The 9,616-nt window shown below is 37.1% G+C and overlaps 1 protein-coding gene across 1 annotated transcript in view; it reads left to right on the forward strand.

The window, feature by feature from the left end:
- Positions 1-1,196: 1,196 nt before the first annotated feature.
- Positions 1,197-9,616, forward strand: part of LOC106876157 (uncharacterized) — a 301,548-nt gene continuing 293,128 nt past the window's right edge. Inside the window, exon 1 of the mRNA XM_089355802.1 lies at positions 1,197-1,343. The gene's annotated coding sequence lies outside the window, so the exon portion shown is untranslated. The remainder of the gene's footprint in view (positions 1,344-9,616) is intronic.

Here is a 9,616-nt window from a genome sequence, read left to right on the forward strand (position 1 = left end):
ACTCTGCAATGAGCTCTATATCATTTGTACAACATGGAAAATATCCCACTAATACTGCCCAGAGATGTTAGCATTAAGTTTAAAATTACGTAAGAACTGGCTCTGTGCCATGCGTCCCATACAAAAGTCGAGTTCGTCTCCGATTGTGATACACCTTTTTCTACCTCAACATTTATGTTGTATTTAATTCTATTCAGAAACAAATGAAAAAAATGGATTAGGACCTCATAACCTTCAAATGTTTTCTTCCCAAACTCCTCTGAGAGATACGAGATAAATCACCGACACCTGGATGTGTTTTGGTCTACAATAATGCCACACAAAAATAGGTTACGGTGTCTCCAAATGACGTCAGCGGATGATGTTATTAAAGTTGACATGCCCCAGACCAATACTGGCCGAAATTCTGCATTTTTGTTCCTGCCTGTATTTATCTTAGACTGTTTCTCTGCGCCTCTCGTCTGTCTTCCTGTCTCCCCTTCTTCCTCTCTTTCTTTTAGTGTGCTTTTATTTGCCGACTTCTCCCTCCTCTTATATATGTTTTTCCTGCGACTATACTCCCACTTATTCTTTCGCTTTGGCTGACACCTGATCTTTTACTCTCTCTCTCTCTCCTCTCTTTTTCTTTATCACACTGTCTTCCTCTCAACCACTGTTTGCCCCCATCTCTCTCTCTCTCTGACACATTACTTCTGATTTTCAGTCCCTCTCTCTCACACCCTGACTGTCTCCTCACTGGCTTTCACACTATTTGTCTCCTCGACTATCTCCCGCACATACACACACACACTCTCTCTCTCTGTTTATCTGTTTCTCACGTATGTCTCTCCCTTGTCTCTCTGCATGTCTTTCTCTGTCTGCATGTCTTTCTCTTGGACTGTCTCTCTAAGATCTCTCACATTCTTTACATTCTGTCTGACTGTTTTTGTTTCCGATTTCCACTGCTTCTCTCAAATCCACGACTTGGTCTCCTCTGTTCAACAACTGACTGACATTCCTAGTGTAGGTTGGTTTGTTAGAAATTTAACTACCATTAAGCGTAAATACGGGGTGTGTCCGCTCATATACACACACACACACACACACAAATGACTGAGTGTGTCTGTGTGTACTGTTAAGTAGTTTAGGAAGGTATACCACTATCACCATTCCGCCGCTAAACTACCACCACCACCACCAACACCACAACCCTCAACATTATCAGCAGCTGTAGGAACGACAACAGTTATACAGCACTTCATAGTTGATAATTTGTTTTATAGTTTTGTCACCCAGTTACGAGACGAAGCTACTTTTTAAAAACTAGCTGGACATTCACGTAGTTTTTGATCACACCACGCTAGGTAAGTTTTTCTGCTTTTATTTAAGAGTGACTCGAAAAAAAAAAAAGCCCCTCAAAACACGCTTGTAGATCTTTCCAACAGGGGCAAATTTAGGGCTGCACCACAATAGAATAGGTCTTAAATACGGTCTGCTAAATTGGTGTATGTGAATGTCCGAGTGTTTATGTATGTTTATAATTTGTTTCTATATTTGTATGTATGATCTGTGTGTTTGTACGCGCGCGCACACACACATCATACATACAAAATTGTATGTGTGTGTGTATATACATACATACAAAATTGTGTGTGAGTGTGTGTGCGCACACACACGCACTCAAGCAAGCACACACACGCACACAAGCAAGCACACACACGCACACAAGCAAGCACACACACGCACACACACACGCACACACACGCACACATACACGCACACACACGCACACACACACACACACACACACACACACACAATTTTACTTGTTTTAGTTATTAACTGTGGCCATACTGGGCCACCACCTTGAAAGGTTTTAGTGAAACAAATAAATCCCACTACTTATTTTTTTTAAAGCCTGATAATTATTCTATTGTTTTTTTTTTGCTGAACCGCTTGTTACAGAGAGTTAAACAAACTAACACCGGTTGTGAAGCGATGGTGGGGCCTAAACACAAAGTGCCCCCACCACAAACACATACATGTATGACGGCTTCTCTTTCTGCCTACCACATCCACTCACAAGGCTTTGGTCAGCCTAGGGCTATAATAGGCGCTTGCCCAAGGTACTACGCAGTGGCACTGAACTTGAAACCATGTGACTGGGAAACAAACTTCTCACCACGCAGCTACAATAAATGTCTTATCTTTTACTTGTTTCAGTCATTATCCTGCAGTCATGCTAGAGCATTGCTTTGAGGAATTTTAATCGAACCAATCGACCCGAGTACTTACTATTTATTAAAGCCAGGTACCTATTCTATCGCTGTGTTTTTTGCTGAACCGCTAGGTTACGGGGACGTGAACAAACCAACCCAGTTGTCAAGCAGTGGTAGGGAACAAACACACACACACACACACGCGCGCGCGCGCGCACACACACACAGAGGCTTCTTTCACTTTCCGTTCGCCAAATCCACTCACAGGGCTTTGGTCAACCCGAGGCTATAGTAGAAGACACTTATCCAAGGTGTCCGCAATGGGACTGAACTCAGAACAAAAGCAAACTTCTTACCATTACTATCAATATATATATGTGTATATATATATATATGTATATATATATATATATATATATATATATATATATATATATATATATATATATATATAAATATATATATATATTTTACTTGTTTCAGTCATTTGACTGCGGCCATGCTGGAGCACCGCCTTTAGTCAAGCAAATCGACCCCAAGACTTATTCTTTGGAAGCCTAGTACTTATTCTATTGGTCTCTTTTGCCGAACCGCTAAGTTACGGGGACGTAAACACACCAACATCGGATGTCAAGCGATGTTGGAGGGACAAACACAGACACACAAACATATACACGCACATACATACATATATATAAATATATACATATATACGACGGGCTTCTTTCAGTTTCCGTCTACCAAATCCACTCACAAGGCTTTGGTCGGCCCGAGGCTATAGTAGAAGACACTTACCCAAGGAACCACGCAGTGGGACTGAACCCAGAACCATGTGGTTGGTAAGCAAGCTACTTACCACACAGCCACTCCTGCGCATATATATATATATATATATATATATATATATATATATATATATATATATATATATATATATATATATATATATATATATATATATATATATATATATATATATATATATATATATATATATATATATATATATATATATATATATATATATATATATATATATATATATATATATATATATATATATATATATATATATATATATATATATATATATATATATATATATATATATATATATTTATATATATATATATGTGTGAGTAAAAGAGTAAAAGAGAAAGTATACAGGGTTGGCCAAAAGTTACCCAACTGTAAATGAAAGTTCCATAAATACTATCTGTAATTCTGTATTGACTCGAATAGAAAAATGCGTCGCTCCAGTAGGACTTCAGTTTGAACAATTTTTATGATGTTTCATATTTAGATGTTTTTATTAAATTCATTCGGTTGCTGAATTTGAATTGTTTTGATTTACTGTCAGGTGACCTTTGGCCGACCCTGTATATATATATATATATATATATATATATATACAGACAATTCTGGTGTCAGTCATTTAACTGTGGCCCTGCTAGTGCACCGACTTCTAAACAGTAGAACATAAAAAGCAGAGTATATGTTATTGGTTATTTTTGATGTAATTTTGTGTGTGTTTTGTACTGTAGTCCCGACTCATTTGAACGCTCAGGTGATCGGTCGAAGAAACAGACTACTCAGAAAGCTATTTTTCCAGGTCCATTATTAATCTTACTACAGAATCAGATGAAGGAAAATGTCCTCCAGGATTCACCGAAAGGGTGGGGGAAGATAATGAATCCTCAGACGATAATCAGGAACAGCCCCGGAATGTACAAAGGATTTCTGATCAGTGAATGGACTATGTATGCGTCGGGGGTCGGGGGTGAGATTCAGTTCTCTCAAAAGAAGGAAGACTCATCGAACAAAGATGAGATGCACAGCTCAACCTGTGACTCAGGAGCAGCGCGCTGTGTATACAGATAAAATCTCAGAATACTAGGACAAAATCCGCCGTACCGAAGATATTCTTCGCGGTAATGGCATGGAAATTAAGTATATTTATTCACTCACATTATATATCGGCATATCAGTTCAGAAGGGCGATGTCCCCGGAATAGCAGGTTGCTTGGAATATGGGAGTATGATCTGGGAAGCGGGCGGGGAACAACACCGTCTTGCATGTCATCTGGTCGGATTTGATAAATGCCTATGGTCCTGTTCCCTACCTATCACGATATAGATTCTTTCCTGATGTACAGTGTTCCAAAGGAGATATGCAAAATGCTTGGTGCGTTGTTCAATGTATTTAAGATACGCTTCAGCACTAGTGAATACACATTGAATTGGAATAGAGTGGAAGTGGTAATCGCAATGGGATGTACATTGTCACAAATACCCTTTAATCTGGTGTGATGCAGGTGATTATCAGAGCTGCAGAAAGTCAGTTAAAACCAGTGAAACTGAGCAGAGGATGTCAATTGCTACTGCTTCAGGTTTCCTGGTCGATACTACTATCCTGGTATCCAAAGAGTCAGAGACTTGAAATTTCCTCACTCAGTTGGATAACCTTCAAACCTAAGAAGTCAAGGGCAGGATAACCTTCAAACCTAAGGAGTCCAGAAGACTCTCTCTGAAAAAAGGGAAAGTCAGCCAAGAAATCAACTTCGAAGGGAATGACCAAAGAATCCTCCACATTACCAGAACAACTCGTGACAAGTCTGGGGAGTGGCATGATGAAACTTTGAATGACACCAGAAATAAAAGAATCTGCCCAAACAGCAGATGAAGGTTTCAAGAAGATTGACCGTTGCCCATTGCTGGAGAAATACACAGTGTGGTGCCTCCGACATATGCTTATATCAATGTTGCAGTGACTACAACTTATGTATATGAAATTGCTACTGGTACAGTTGAAGCACTGGAGTCGAAAAATCAATAAATTCATCAGGAAATAGCTACGTGCACCTCCTAGACTGTCTCATGTCGTCCTATACTACCGACAGGCAAAACTGAAGTTGCCACTTAAATCGAAAAGCATTCAAAACAAGACTGTAGATAATGTTAGAATGCTCCAAAGACAGAGCGATCAGATCAGTACAGCCTACATTGAAGACTGGCAGGAAATGGAAGGTCCTTGATGCTGCAACAGATGCCAAAGAAAGCCACGCCCTTAAGGAAATCATTGGACTTACTCAGATATGGAGACAAAGATTAGGCACAAGTAAAATGCAACGTTAGTCAAAAACGTCGGGTGAGGGCCATTAAGACTTGGTAATTCGAGAAGTAAGGTAAGAGGAGGACAAAAGGAGATACACAAAAGCAGTACAGCCGTCTCAGCAAATAACTGAGACGAGTCATTGCAAATGTTGCTTACATAGAATGATGTGTGGAAGATGGCACCTCTCAGGTTGAACTTCATTATACTAGCCACATACGACCTGCTTCCATCAAAGGTCAACCTTGTGAAATGGAGTAAAGTCGTTTCTGGAGCACGTGCTTTATTTCGGTAAGGTGGTTCTTACCAATAGCAGATACACATAAAAACATAACAGAATGCTAGAAGAAGAGCTAAATTATTCAATGGAGGCCTGAACCTACGAGCTCAGCCCAGATGTTTGTAACAGAAGGGAAAGAAGAGAAGTGGTATGGGTTAAAAAAAAAAAAAAACATGCTCAGGGATGATTTTACACTCGGACCAAATCTATTTCGACTTCAAAGAGAATGGGAAATATCTGCAGATCTCCAGACTGGCATGAAGAACTATCCAAATTTCATCAGTATACAAAGGCAAATATCAGATATTGACCCATGATCGAAATCAGATGCCAGAATCATCTTTGTCGAGATGACAATTTCTTTTGTCCGAGTAGGTGAACAGTATCGATTTCATTTGAGGAAATATGATGACCTTGTGAAAAAACTGACATAAGAAGGGGTACCATACGACAGTACAGACAGTGGATATTGTTGCACGAAAGTTTACTGCAGTGTTAACGAACCAACTATTAGGTCAGCTCGGAATAAGATCATTTGAATGTTCCGAGGACACCTAAGAGTCATGACCTAGGTTGGCTCAACTGCCTTAGATTGTCAGGAACAAAAGGGCCGAAATAGTTGATTGACGAGAGTTCTTCATCTGAAGATTTCTGCTATCCGTTCGCCCTATAGCGAGTTTCCACTTACTATTTACGTTTAAATAACATACAGTAGTATAAATAACATACATGTAGTAATGCCCTTTTATTTATATGATTTTTTGATTTCATGTTTATTTCATTCATTGTTTGCAATGTTCTCTCCTCCTCTCTCTCTCACACATACTGCAAAGCTTACTGAAAGATTGCTAAATTAAAATTTGTATGTTGCTTTCAGGGGAAGATAAAACTTGACAAACTGCTTCCCCTTCTGTCGTTGGACTAACGTGATGTTTGTTTAAAAAAGAGAAAACCGCCCGGAGGGTAGTCTTTCTGCTAGTATATATAATGCACATATCAGTATATATACATATAAATATATATATATATATATATATATGATAAAATGTAGCTAGTATTATATATACACATACGTGAACTATATACATACGTGTATACATATATGTGTATATATATATATATATATATATATATATATATATATATATATATATATATATATATATATAAGTGTATATATGTATCTCTGCATGTGTATGCTTTACAGTTTCATTGCCTTGACATCAGGCTATAATAGTATGCGAGTGTTACTGTCATGCGAGAGGTAATTGTTTTCAGTCTTCGAAGTGATCATGTTTGGGCATGATGAAATATGACTTTACTAAAAAAGAGGCTCGGGTTGGCGACGGGAAGGTCATCTGGCTGTACGAAATCTATCTGACCACTGTGAGCATACAAAAGTTGATGTTTCACACACACACACACACACACACACACACACACACACACACACACATCACGAGGACGCTAAAGTTTTCTGTTCAAGTCCTTCAATTTTGTGAATCTACATATATTTACTCAATTGCTGACATTTATCAACGGCTTCTCCTATTGTTTTGATGCACCTTTATCTGTCATTATTAGAACTGTCAGCATTTTTGACGACACTGGTATGCTAGTATATATATAAAACATGTTTCTATATCGCAACAGCCGTTATAAATATTCATTGATTTTCCAGTCTTGCTTTACATTGTATAGAGAGAAAGGGAGACAGAGTAAAGGAGAGATACAAAGAGAGATAACATGAGGTGCATTTGAGCGCATATACTAGGTTTGGTGGCAGGCATTGAGTAAAGACACAGTACATTTACATAATAAAAGAAAAATAATCACAGAAACAGAGTAGGGGTATATATATATAATGTGCAGAGAAAGAGAGAGAGAGAGAGAGAGAGAGAGAGAGAGAGAGAGAGAGAGAGAGAGAGAGAGAGTAAATTTGGTTTCGTTAAAAAATATTTGAATATTGCTTTTAATTTAATTTTAACGTAACATATTTTTCTTTTTCCTCACTTTGTATAAGCACAAAAAAATTTTAAAAGTTAAATTAGTTTGCACATGCATCGATTCGCATTAGTTGTAATAATGAAGTCAAGCCAAAAAGTGATATTTTGAAATAATTTAATACACACGTTTCAGGTCTGCGTAATATATCATAGGAAATGCATCCATTACGTAAACCTTCTTCAGTTAAAGTATATGCATTAACTGAGGAATGTTTAGATAATGAATGCATTTCCTATGATATATTAAGCAAACCCGAAATCCCACAATGTATATGTATATATACATACATACATACATATATATATATATATATATATATATATATATATATATATATATATATATACACATATATATATATCCGAGTAAGCCCATAAATGTAAAACTCAGAGTAACAGTTTTGCGAAGATTTTACAGCTTTAATAAAAGTATACATATATATATATATATATATATATATATATATATATATAAAAGCGCAGGCGTGACTGTGTGGTAAGAAGTTTGCTTTCCATCCACATTGCACCAGGTTCAGTCCCACAACATGGCATCTTAATCGTGTGTCTTCTACTATACCCACGGGCTGACTAAATCTTTGAGTGGATTTGGTAGGCGGAAAGTGAAAGAAACCTCAGTGCGTCGTACAATATATGTATACGTTTGTATCTTTATGTTTGTCCCCATCACTGCTTGACAGCTGGTGTTAGTCTGTTTACCCATCCCTAATTAGCGGTTCGGTAAAATAAAACAATGATTGATAGAAGTACCGAGCTTTATAAAAATGAGAAGTACTGGAGTTGATTCATTCGACTTAAATCATTCATGGCAGTGCCTCATCACGGCTGTAGCTTAATGACTGAAACGTAAAAGATAATGTATATATAATATAATATAGTATAACACACACACGCGCGCACACGCACACACACACACACACACACACACACACACACACACACACACATTTTATTGACTGCATTGGCCAATTGATGTACTCAGTGTTAATAATGAAGTAACATCAGCATTTCTCCAACTTCTTGGAATATATTTTGGATGTATAAGTTAAAGAGACTGGAAAATAAGACATATCATTGTCTCACTCCTTTTTTTTTTTTGAACTCTAATTTAATTCCATGTTATTTTCTTACTTCTGCTGTTTGCACCCCATACATTTTAGCATACATATAGGATATGCATATGTATGGTTGTGTACGTATTTATCCATCCCAGTACGCTTATTCTTATTTGTGCATAGGTTTATATTTATATATGCGCACATACACGTATGAATATGTGCGAAGCTGTATGTACGAGTATACCTATGTGTGGATAAGCATATATATTGTTATATTGTTATACTGATATATTGTTTATACATGTACAAATGAAAAGATGCATCACTTTATGTGTTCATCTGGATGTATAAGTTATGCGATGTAGTTACATGTATACATTTGTTTACAATAGTATGATATAAAATACAAATGACCGCACTAGGAACAGATTAGAAAACCCATATAAATATTTATAGTAACATATTTACTCAATCTTAACCTTTTCAAAATACCTACTTTAAAATGTCTTAATAGAAATCTAATAATACGAACACCAATTTAACCTCACTCTGACGAATGCTGTGTGACCAACTGATTTATCTACATTTTGTGAACCCTAAAACAACAAAAATCAACTTTCTAGATAAAGAATGTCGTGACCTGAATTTGATTACGTCTGTTTACACCTCAACTTTCATGCCCGACTGAACCCTAAACACTAACAGAATTCTAACGCAAATCACAGTCTGGTGGAAGCCAGCAAGCTGAAACATCGAAGTCACCGTCATCTGTTCTCTTGTAAAGGTTATCTTTTTATATCCATATACTTTTAATAGTACACAATAGTGCTCGCCTTCGTCAAATTTTGCTTTTGGGCTTTTTGTTCGTTTTGGCTTTTGGTAGTCTTTAGAAAGTTGATTTGGGTGTGCTGGATGGTGCTATGTGGAATGATAATTAGCTATGT

This window comes from Octopus bimaculoides, chromosome 7 (assembly GCF_046866305.1).
Source record: "Octopus bimaculoides isolate indiv1 chromosome 7, ASM4686630v1, whole genome shotgun sequence".
Taxonomy (NCBI): Eukaryota; Metazoa; Mollusca; class Cephalopoda; order Octopoda; family Octopodidae; genus Octopus; species Octopus bimaculoides.